We start from the raw sequence: 12,778 nt of genomic DNA on the forward strand, positions 1-12,778 counted from the left end.
TAAAGTTAACCGGGACAAAAGAATCTAGATAGAAGGTTAGTTCTCTACTAGTGCTAGTCATCGTTGTCAAGCTCTCACCCACAATATAGTCCTAGGTCAGATCATGTCCGTCTAATGACTACGGCCGGACATTATCATCGTGCTCAATCCAATTATATACAAGAATTGCATCGTGTATGAGTGTATGCCAATCCAAATATATACAAGAATCACATCATATATGACATAGGGCTAGTAGGCAAGCCATGAGGCCGAATCTGTATAAATATTTAGGCTCGTTTGGTATGGTTTAGGGGGTTTCGGCTTCGCAACTGTAGCAGTACTGTAGCAGCCGAATCTGTATAAATCTTTAGGCTCGTTTGGTATGGCTTAGGGGGTTTCGGCTTCGCAACTGTAGCGGTACTATAGCAGGCGAAGCTAAAGCCATGGGGAGCCACTTTTTTTTAGCTCCATCTCCTTCCCAGTTCATTTTGAAACATCAGTATCCATTCCGATTTCATGCTACAGTAACGCATAGTGCTAAATAGTGTGCGTTCCCGTAGGGCGAAGCCAAAGCCTCTTTAGTCTAAGTCGTGCCAAAGGGGGCCTTTGTATTTCAGCGAACTCTCATCTCTAGCGTAACCCAGTTACTAGGATACTCCTGAATTATTATAGATTATTCAACTATAAACACAGTTCCTTTTTATTTCTGGTTATGCTCTCAGTATTCCATGGGCTGTTCTTTGGTCTGAATGAAAGATCTAGGAGGTGTTTGGTTCTTCAGAACCTCCTAAAATTTATGTCACATCAAATTTTTTATACTAATTAGGAGTATCAAATATAGACTAATAATAAAACCAATTGCATAGATGGAGATTAATTTGCGAGACGAATCTATTAAGAATTGGTCCATGATTTGACAATATGATGCTACAGTAAACATGTGCTAATGATGGATTAATTAAGCTTGATAAATTCATCTCATGAATTAGCCTCCATCTATATAATTAGTTTTATAATTTGATTATATTTAATCCTAATTAATGTTTAAATATTTGTTGTGCCATAAATTTTAGTCAAACCAAACAACCCCTTAAACACCCCCTTAAAGTGCTCGTGGCGTCAGTAGCTGATGATTACTTGCACTTGTACGTACCAGATGTGGAGGAATGCAGCGACTTGTCTCTTCAGAACAGGTGCTGCAGCTTTCGCGTCTGGAATGACTGTAAAGTTATGGCATAAAATAAGCAGTTGCCAGTGGGATAAGCAACAGTTGTGGAGTCTTGCGAACGCGCATCCTGTGAGACATTCTCTGGACCAAGTGAACGATCGAGCCCATTCAGTTATGCATCACATCGGTGTCAGTTGAAGGTCATCATGCTCTGTCCTTGCCTTTGAACTGTACTACAGCTTCAAGCTGCCGGCCCCGCGCAAATTCAAGAGCACATTGCTTCTGCTACATTCGTCTTCTCTTATTAGGCTGAGTTCCCTTCAAAATCTCAACTTTAGCACTATACAAAAAAAAGATTCCCCATCACATCAAACTTGTGGTACATGCATAGAGTACTGAATGTAGACGAAATAAAAAACTAATTGCACGGTTTTGTTGTACTTTGCGAGACGAATTGATCCTAATTAGTCAATATTTGGATAATAATTCACAAATACAAACGAAATGCTACAGATACGCTACAGTAATTTTGGTTGTCCAAAGTTGGGCAACTAAAGAAGGTCTTGGATTGGAAGCATATAATTTGGGCAGAGTTAAGTCGGCTGCAACATCGGTCAATAGTAGGGATGGATATAGATGTTTGTAAATTCGAATTCTCCGTATTCGTATCCCCTAAAAATGCCAATATGGATATCCATATTCAGATTCGTTTTTAATATGGATGTCAAATGGATGTATCCAGATCCGATTTTTAGTATTTTCTATATCCGGTTCCAGATTCGTATTGACCAAAATATGAAATATCTGACATTATCCATATCCGCGAAGAATAAAGTACCCAATGAAGCCATCTAAAATTTATTATATTACTACATACTAACTACAAATGATGTTAATTTTAATATTGCTAATAAAATAGTTATTTACACCATTTAAACTATTAAAAATTATCTATTTGATAAATGAAAAATTATGTTAACCTAATATTACTAGTGATATATAATGATAAAGTTTATTATTTTAATATGGCTAATTAGATTAATTTTAAATATATTATATGATTTATCAAATGAATAAATTATATTTAAATGTATTTATGTACTTTTTATTGTTAAATAATATTTATATATTTATGGAAATACATATTTTATATTTATTTGATGTATTAGTTACTTATTTATGGATATGTTATTTTCAATAATATATATAATGTACTATGCTCATAATTTCCGCCCCACTTGTAACATGATTTTTTATCAATTATTAAATCATTGATAAATTAAATTGATACTCGTCATAACGCTATGTTATAAGTTGAGTAAGTATCCAAATGTGAATCTAAATTCAAGCCATTCATTTTGTATTCATATTCGATAATATTTGTATTTGTATTCGAACTCAAATTAAAATGTGATAAATAGTGCTATCCGAATTCAATTCCATGCGTATCCGAATTCATTCCTAGTCACTAGGAAAGCAATGGGGCAAGCAAACCAGTCGCCAAAACACCACGGTTGGCGCGCAAAGCCATAGCATTGGTTTGAGCCGGTAACAGCCTTGAATTGAAGTATTGAACACATTCTCCTTGTCTGAAGAATCGTGAGTTGGGTTGACGAGACGATCAGACATTACCTTCAGAGGAGACATATGGAAGCAACGACAACCTGTCTCGTCGAAGGGCTCGGCTTTTGCAGCGGCTGGGACAACTGTGTGCGTGACGGCACGGAAGCCGTTGGAGAAGAACGCAGCACACCGGCTGCTGCAGCCTGCAGGGCATGTGAAAGAACAGTTACCCATTTCCCCGTTCTCTGCATAGGAAAGTGGAAGGGGAAAGCTAAACTATGCCCGAGCATTTTTTTCAACTCCCCACACTTTGAATTTTTGCTTCCCCATCTCTCCCTTCTTCTCTAGCTCCGGCGAGTCCCGACGAGCTTTCAGGGTTCGGGGTTGGGGGCGTACCTGTCTTCGGCAGATCTAGAGGAAGCTCTGGGGTGGCAGGATAGCGAGCGGTGGTGGCGATAGAGACGGCGGTGAGGCAGGGCAGCGGTGGACCCCCCCCCCCCCCCGGCTGGGCGATGGAGGGGCGGAGGCGAGCACCAGCAACGAATTAGCGTGGGGGCGGTCGAGATGGCGCAGGAGCCGCCGGAGATGGGTGGGGCGGCGATGGAGGCGGGGGCAACTGGCGTCGGAGACCTCAACTTAGGGGCCAAATGGAGAAGGCGGAAGGAGGAGGAAGGGGCGGTGGAGGGAGGGCGGGCCTCGCCGGCGCTGGGATGGTGCCGGCGAGGCAGTGGGGAGGTGGTGGTGGGGCCTCGTTCGGGACTTGAGAGGGGAGGCGATGGGAACGGATAAGGTGGAGGACCGAGGGATGGAGGAAGTAAAGAAGAAGGCTGATTCGATCTGTACCGTGATTCTGGATCGGATGGTTACAAATTTCGAGGGTGGGAGGGATCTTCTACATCCGAGCATTGTGTAGACAGCCCCAACAGGAATCTGCTGGTCAGTCGTGACGCATCACATCGGTGCATTTTTGTTCGTGCCGTGAGCCCGTGACGAGTGGTTTATGTTGACCTCCTGCAGTTACGGAGTATATCTGGTCGGTTGGCCTGCACAAGCCGATAGCGGATAGCTAGCGCTCCGTCCAGGAAGAGCAAGCAGGGGTTGACGACGACGTCGAGTCCAATCGAACCGAAACGTGGCCTGGCTTCGTTGGTTCAGGACTTTGAGGCATCATGTGATGGTAGCTGAGCAAGAGGAGCAGCGCAGCAGGTGTAGTAGCTTTCTACCGGTTCGTCATCCTGTCAAGGAGCAAGAAGCCGGACCGTGCCAAGCCGACCAGATAGACGTGTCTTACTCCGGTAACATGACGCCGAGGCACGCAGCGGCGTCGTGCTCGTAAACCACCGATTTGTACGCTTGCCCCCGTGCCGACGCGGGCCGAAATCGACGACGTATTCCGCCTACCGGAGCCTGGAACGAAGAGAAGTTAACGGCAGTTTGTACTGGCCGGCTGCTGGACACGTAACAACGGACCCCGGGGCGATGGCGCCGCGAGTTTGATGTTGACCGCGTTCTTTGGTGCCCCTCCGTTTTCACTTTAGGCTCTGTTTAGTTGCTCGATTTTGGACAACCAAAATTACTATACTAGCATTATAGCGTTTCGTTTGTATTAGTGAATTATTGTCTAAATATTGACTAATTATGGTCAAAAGATTTGTCTCGCAAAGTACAACCAAACTGAGCAATTAGTTTTTGATTTTATCTACATTCAGTACTCCATGCATGTACTATAAGTTTGATGTGATGGGGAATCATAGTGCCAAAGATAGAATTTTTAAAGGTACTAACAAGGGTTTACTGGGCCGTCGAGCGGATCCAGCCAAGGATCAAGGATAAGGTAGATAGATCTCACGCTTTCCTCCGCCTTTTCCTCGCAGGCTCGCACCCACGGCTGAATTCCCGCCTCAAAAGAGGCGCCCGGCGACTCACCGGTCACCTCTTGTGCTCTTGCTCTCGGCTCGTGCGCCACCGCTGCCTCTACTGCTCCTCACGAGAGGCACGTACTAGTACCGGTATAGGGACAGTAGAGCTGCGACTGCGAGCAACGACTCCACTCCGTCTCACTGTCTCAGGACGGCGGACGGTTTGTCTGTACGTGTCGGCGGGGGGGGGGGGGGGGGGGGGGGGGGGGGGGGTACTATATGAAGATCAACTTTCCAACACAGAAATTCGGCAAGGCTGGCTTCGCCTAATTTTCTAAGCACGCACGCTCGATCAGCCTACAACAGGCAGCTCAGCACATGCGGGGGGCGCGAACAAATGGATTCTCAGACGATTTTATTTGCGACACCAGCCAACCAGGCGGTACCAGGAGGACGGAGCTCTCGCCGGACGACGCCGATCGAGGAAGGCCGCGCTGGAAAGCAAGGAACGCAACGTGGCCTGCAACAGACGAGACGACGGATCCATTAGCCTTGATTGAAGGCGACGGCGTCGTGCGTGTTAGCTTACTACGCCGAGAAGAGACCAAACACGCGTCTCCCTGACACGTCGCGCTGCGTCCCCGCCCGCTGATTGATCGATGGATCGAGAAGGAGCTTCAGGGACAAAGAGCGGTTGGTGGAATGGTGGTGGTGATGCAGCACGCATGCGGCTGCTATCTAGCTGCAGCGAGAAGAACGAATGAAGGCTTCACTAACACTACCAGATGACAGCGACGGCGGCCTCGTTTTGGGCGGTTAATTAAACAATCAATTTTAAACTACAATCAGTAGTGTGTGTGTGCGTAATTGTCTATCATCACCGTGCCTATTTTCCCCCTCCTCCTCTCTTGTGCGTGACACTTGGAATCAATGCGACGGATCATGTTAATTGGCAGGATAACATACTAGTCATTTTCAAGTGCTCATCTCGCGAAGAAGCATGAGTTCTCCAAATCTGCTCCGAGTATCCACCTCCTCCTGTGCGTTTGTGCACAACTGCATCAGGCCGGTCGTGATGATCATCTCCATTGGCTAGGTTGGATTGCCCAATAAAGTAGTGCAAGCACTGATGCCATGACATGACCTGAACCCCCCGCATGATTTCGCTTCTTATCCGGCGGTGTCTTCGCTCATGAGTCATGACAGGGGCCACACCTCGCAGAGACATAGCCAACCGTCCAGTTGATTGAGGCATGGATGCTCGGCCGGTCTCTGATTGGTATCGTCGACCACCGCCATCATCAATCCAGAAAGTGATGGGTGGGTTAAGCAACTTTTCCTGTAAGCACTACTGCACCATGCCATTTTCTATCCTGGAATATAAACTAACTTTTTCTGCTCTCTGTTTTCTCATTATGGGCGGGTAAAGTCACTCTTGGAATTTGGAATCGGTCGGTTGCAAGTTCAGGGCAAATGATGGTCTCCTCTACACTCCTAGTGACCATACCAACAACCAACCATATAGGCTTGGTACCTGAAATGGACCTACTCGGGTAGGAGTATCAATTGTTTCCTGGAATCATCACTTGGTAAGTTTCAAAAAAGAAAAGGAGGAATCATCACTTGATGAGCACTACGGCTTCTACTCTTCTTGCCAAAGTTGGTTGGGGTGAAAAAAAAAATGCCTCCTGGACATTTGCCTCGATTGGAAGACAGTTGGCAGATCAAGCTCCTGCTGGACCCAAGACATTTCTTCGTCCTGACCCAAAGACTTGGACTAGTACTAAGCCCCTGTTTTTTTAGTCCTACTCTGTTTGGATCCAGGAATTAAAATTCATTAAAAAAATGAACAAAGATAATATTACCCCTAATCATTCAATGTGTGTGACCATTTGTTCTGAAGATGAAAACACCCCTGTTTTGCTCAGGTGTCAATCACCATACACATACGTTGAGCCATACTACGAATCAAATTTACCAACAATTCATTTGATTTAGTGGCTTGAGCAGCTCTCAGATGTCAACCTGAATTCATATATGTACTTAATGTCAAACCATACAAATCAAATTTACCACCAATCTCAAATTTACAACTGTTTACATGATTTCAACCTACATCTCACAACCAATCATCACAGCTTTGCTCCAAAGCCTAGAGCATAGACGAATCCAACAGATCTACGAAAGAATTGGGTTACCACTCTAGCCGAATCCTCCAAAAATTATGACGAAATCGTCACACGACCATTCCTCAGGGCTCGACAGCATAGCAAGAAGACACGAACTAGCGAAAAATCGGGGAAAAGAATGAGCAGCCTTACATTCGGAGAGGGGAGCACGACTGTGGGAAACGGGAAGGGCGGTGGCGGGTGGCGGCGCCGAGCACGAAGAGCCAGACGATGTGGACTAGCAGCAGCGCCTGGCCAGAGACGGGCGCGGAGCCGGCACCGACCTCGCAGTAGCCGCGCCGCACGACGCGGGCCCCGCGCAGGGGCGGCCGCACCAGTATGTGACCCGACGACTGGGTCCGAGCGGAAGCACCGCACGGAGCACAACGCGACGTCACCGTCCGCCACGACGCAGGGGTCCCCGAGCTCCGCAGCCACCCCCACCACCGTTGTCGCAGTGGGCGCCAGGGAGGAGGAGGCTAGGGTTTGCGTGAGGAGGAGCGAGAGTGTGGCGAGGAGGATGAGGTGGATGATGCGTGAGGGCGGCATGCTGGGCGTCGCCGGCTGCCGATGGTCGCCGGCGAGGGGCGGGGCGGGAGTCACGGCGGCCTCCGGGGTGCGGGAGGACGCGGCCGCGGCGGTGGGGCGGAGGGGTGGGATTGCGAGCGAGGGAGACTCGGAGGGAGGGTTCAGGACGGGTGGGATGGACAATAAATGAGGGGCAGGGGTGTCTTTTCCCCTTTAGTCATCCCTTAGGGTTTAGTTCTCATTTTAATCTCTATATTTGGCACTTTAGGAACTAAAAGGGGTCAAAATGGATGGACTAACCAAACAGGACCTAAATGAAGAGGTACTGTAGCAGCGTGAAGACTGGGCAACTGGCTGGTTCCTCCGGTCTTTGGGTGTCATTGCTGGAGGCCCTGGAGCTGGCCTCCTTTCCCCCCTGTTCTTGCACATGCATACTGTCCAATAAAATCCAGAAAGCTCGATGACAACAACAGTTGGGAAAACAGCTCTTGATGAAACCCAACAAACAAGGGAGGGAAATATTATAGAGTATACTACAGCTAAACCAGAAACAGAATTCTGTCCGGCTCTGAACAACAACAGAGGAGAATGTCTGGCCACTATTGTAATCGTACCCACTCTCATCGGCCGTACACTTAATACTAGTAGTTTATATTACATGGCAACACTTTAATCCATGGACTAATTTTTAGTCCGGATCACAAAGTATATTTGAATCCAATTAGAAGGACTAAACGTGAACTAATTATAAAACTGATTGCATAAGCCGTGCTAATTCGCGAGACGAATCTATAAAGCCTAATTAATCCATGATTAGCATATATTTACTGTAGCATCACGTGAGCAAATCATAAACTAATTAGACTTAATAGAATCGCCTCGAGAATTTACCTTCATTTATGCAATTGGTTTTGTATTAAGCCTATATTTAATACTTCTAATTAGTATCTAAACATTCGATGTGACATGTTCATCCCCGTCTCCAAACAGGCCTTAGCTAACAGTGTATCAGTAGTCAATTGGAAGCCAGTGATGGTTGCAGTTGTCTCCTACTAGTGACCATAATTCCTCGCGGTCAGCTTAGATTGAGGCAAGTTTTCTGGTAGACTGCTTGTGTTTAGCATGATCCTGAGTGATAAAAAAAGGCAATATTTTTAGGCCTCCTTTCAGTAGTTAGACTATGATGTGTCATGGGCTTTTGTCTTGCCAGAGAATAAATTCTCTCAACCCCACCTGTCTAAATCTGTTCTCTGCTTTTACACTAGACCCATGCCACCGTATCCTCATCTCCAAAGGAGAAAAAAAAGGGTTGTAGGCGCTTTAAAATGCGCAGCTTTAGCTAAAAGGCATTGGAAAAGCTTGGACCTGTTCGCTTCAGCTTATAAGCCGACTGAAAAGCTGAAACGGCTGATTTATTGTGAGAGGAAAACACTGTTTGGTGGCTGATAAGCCGGCCGAATAAGCTGAAGCGAACAGGCATCAAATCGATAAGTTGATGATGAACATGAAAGGACATAATATAAAAACGCCGTGGCCCGAATAGTCACTGAGGCACGATAGTTCATCCAATCAGAAGTTATTATGCTTGGCCAAGTATTTTTACCTTTGACTAAAGGCCATTCTCAATGGTACTTTTACGGGCAATAAATAAGCTGTCATGTAAATAATTGTGGTGACATGACACACTATTTATGAGGTGAGAGAAAAAAATAGTTTCATGGATGAAACCATGTTTACACTATTTTCAAGATGTTTGTGTGTTGCATGTAGTATTGGATGGAAACAACAAAGGATAAAACAATGCATTGTATGATCTATTTTATCCATAAATTAAATACATCTTACTTATGTGGCATACTTGAAAATATAAACACTGCATTGAAAATGGCCTAAGAGTAACTGGTCGTTACTAAGTTTGTTATATAAAAGCTTTTATTATATATAACTCTTATTTAAGAGTGTACTCCATGTAGCTCAAAATACATGTCGTTTTAACCTTCTCAACTTTTCTCAAAATACATGCCATCCTAGATCTTCTATGCATTTTCGATCATTTCTTCCATTATTACCCTTTCTAAATAAATACCACCATGTACCCTTAAAAAAATGTCATGTCTCTTCCAATATGGTAAATGAAGTACGAATAAAGGACAACAAGGCCATGTGATCCACTTTCCTAATCCTTGTGCGCGACTCAACAGTTTACATATCAGCTAGCTATAATGGGTGTCGACATCAAACAGTTTGCTATATGGTGGATAGATTTAATGAAGAAAGAAGAGATGCTAACAGCTAATTTGTAGTCACCAGCACCGTTGGGAATTCTGGTGGGGAGTGGATAAAGGAAAAAGAAAGATGGCATGGGTGGCATGGGATAAATTAACCTGAGCAGCAAGGACAAGAGGCAGAAGAGCTTGAGCAACAGTTTCAGCAGCCGGCTGGCACCTAGGCAGGGATCGGTCTGACCAGTTCCCCTAACCGGTTTGACCGGTTTGGGCCTAGGCAGCGTAGCCACTTCCAGAGGCAGCGTGAGAAGCCCTCTTCTCCGATAAAGAAGCTCATAAACTTTTTAGCTAGCATATGGAAGAGTCAGAGGATATTGAAGAGGAACGACAGCGACAATGGAGGGCTAGCAAGAAAGAGCGAGATTCGATTAAGATGATGCACTCTCACATGAACCTTCAGCCCCCTCGCTCTCCTATCTCTCCTTCACCTCCAGAAGTAGAAATTCCATCAGTTGAGACAAGAATTGAAGAGATCGTCTCATCCGGCTACTTTGATCAGTATGGCAGCATGTTCTATCCGGATGTGGGAGTTCAGCCTTAGTTCCTCTACCTTTTCAGCCACACCCAGCAAGAGGATTCGATGCATTTGTTTAAGATCTTGGTCCAAGTGTTCATGGAGGTGCTTATCCTTTTTATCCAAGATCCACCTTTGGGCCATTTACAAGAGCTCCATCCTCAGCAGCAACTAGTGGCAGCTTTCTAGGTACTTCCTATGCAGCAGCTCCTCCACCTCCTTCGCACACTGCCGAGTTTGCAGTTAAGGCCATCTTTGGTCCTCCTCCTCCTCATCCATCTACTCAGGGTATGTCTTGTAGCACACTTGCTCCTCTCTCTAAAATCACCATGCCAGATTCTATTTATCTTGATTCTCCTATGCCATGGATGACTGAAGGCACTCATTGGGTGGAGCAGTCACCAGGAGGGAGCGGGTATGGACATGAGGATCAGTGACTGCAGCTACACCTTCTCCAGGCCCTTTTATGGATGCTTGATGACAAAGGTGGAGAAGAAATGGAATAAAGCTTCATCTTCATGACTTGGTGTAGGTGGGCAGTAGTGATCGGTCTGACCGGTCTGTATCTTGGCTGAAAAAACAGTTCTGTAATAATTCAAATTTAATTCCTTTGTGGACTTGAGAATCTGTAATGTTTGCTACTGTGTGTATAGAACTTATTTATGCACTTAAGTGACTCTGTGTTAGTATGAGATGAATGTTTGGATTGATGATTGTTTTGTGTATGTGCTGACTGGTGCAAACTGGTCTGACCGGTCTGACCCTTGACAGCACACACACACATTCTTATCTCTTGTTGAGTGCTGTTACATGTCACTTGCATCACGGATTTATTTGTCACACACACTTGTTGCACCCCCATGGATTCTGAGATATAGGGGGAGCTCCCATGTTATTCTTGTCTATGTGCATTTGGCTTGTGAGACCCAATTTTTGAAATTCCACTAAAAGCACACATTAAGGGGGAGCTCATGATATATCTTAGAATCTAAAATGCGCTTTAATGATATATTTGTAAGCTTTAATTGGGTTGTCATCAATCACCAAAAAGGAGGACATGAAAGTGCATCTAGGCTCCTAAGTGGGTTTTGGTGAATTGAATGACAAAACGATTAAAGGACCAACTTGTTTGCTTAAGATTGTGAGCAGGATTTTATTCTCATATTCATGATGCAATATTGTGTCATATGTTGAATGTGTATTATACAGCTTACAATAAAGATAGCAAGCAAGTGTGTGATCCCATAGTGCAAATGATTAATCAATGACAAGCAAGAGTGAAGTGAAATTGGGGACATCTTATCATTATTGATCTACAAGTCTCCAAACTGTGTCATAGCTTGTTTGACAAGTGAAGAGATCATTAAGTAAAATTCACAAATGGATATTGCAAGACTTTGGGCATATGATAAAGAGACATGAGCTTATGTTACATATTGGTCTCTCTAGTTGGAAGCTTGCAATTCATGGGATATTCTTTATCAATCAAAGACAAATATTTGAAGAAAATTTTCAAATGGAAATTCTTTGTTGATGTCAAAAGCAAAGATAAACTCAATGTGGCAAGAATAGATGAAGAAATCAAGGGAGATACTAGAGCGAGGGACTAACAAAGCTTTGGTTAAGCGACGATTTGAACCGTGTGCATATTGCTAAGGTGAAGTGGCTAGTATCCGGGGGGTTTTGAAGTATCATATCTTAGCCTTAACGAGGGAAGCAATGCAATACATCTAATCTATTATGGTTGATAAAATGGAGTGACCTAATGATTCAAATATGTCTTATCATGGATGATGGAAAATCTTAAGTCACTGGCTCAAGTTGGATGTGCTTAAGATGATAGCAATGTTGAGAATAAGTTCAAATCCATAAGAAAAGGGTAGGGGTACAACCATGCATGTTACATATTTCATACTCCGGCTCACTTCCTTAGATATGGAACATAGTTAAGGTCTCCAATCGTCTAGCCTAAAACTTCATCAAAATAAGTTAGAGCACGGATGGGTGCACTCTCCTTCGCTTTCCATGGACGACCACATACACTACTATAAATCTCGAACAATGGAGACATTAACTGATGTGGCCTATAGAAAGTGAGATGAGCCTGAAACTTCAAATCTGGGGTGAACATCGAGTTTCCACCCATGTAAGTCAAATCAAACTTTTCCAATGCTTGATTCAAAATTGCACGAAAGCTCATTTCCGCAATGGTAGTACCATTTATATCCTATAAAAGATAATTATAACATAATGAAAGTTAAAAGATCTAATATAACTAAAAATAAAAGAATGATAAAAGAATGTTTCATACCATGTCATTAAGCCAAGAAAGCCTCTCAACAGCCACAATCACATTGCTTTCTCCCTCCTCGATCTGCTTTATTCGAAAATATGAAAAGTCTGGCACAAAGTACCCATGATCTTTAAGCTGCTCTAGGTAGGCCTCCACGACGGTCCTCTCAATGGTTACTGTATTTGGTGCTATTTTACCCCATGCGGCAATTGAAACCATCAGGATGGCCTCTCCTGGTGACATCGAGGTGAAATCTGTATCTCGAATAGGTACTTGAAAATAGAGATGTACTCTTTTCAAATTACGTTTACCAACGTCCTCGGTTTGCACTAAAGGAGAAGTACCATCTATAGCTTTGACAACATCTTTGAAACATCTAATAGGTTTGATAAGCTACATTGTATGTAAGTAAATTTAG

The 12,778-nt window shown here is 44.3% G+C and overlaps 1 long non-coding RNA gene across 1 annotated transcript; it reads left to right on the forward strand.

Annotated features, from left to right (window-relative positions):
• Window positions 1–9,651: 9,651 nt before the first annotated feature.
• On the forward strand, window positions 9,652–10,739 carry LOC117846102 (uncharacterized). Its single transcript, XR_004638222.2, has 2 exons — window positions 9,652–10,355; window positions 10,446–10,739. It is a non-coding gene; the product is annotated as an uncharacterized lncRNA (long non-coding RNA).
• Window positions 10,740–12,778: the final 2,039 nt, after the last annotated feature.

The sequence above is a fragment of the Setaria viridis genome, chromosome 2, assembly GCF_005286985.2.
Source record: "Setaria viridis chromosome 2, Setaria_viridis_v4.0, whole genome shotgun sequence".
Classification (NCBI taxonomy): Eukaryota; Viridiplantae; Streptophyta; class Magnoliopsida; order Poales; family Poaceae; genus Setaria; species Setaria viridis.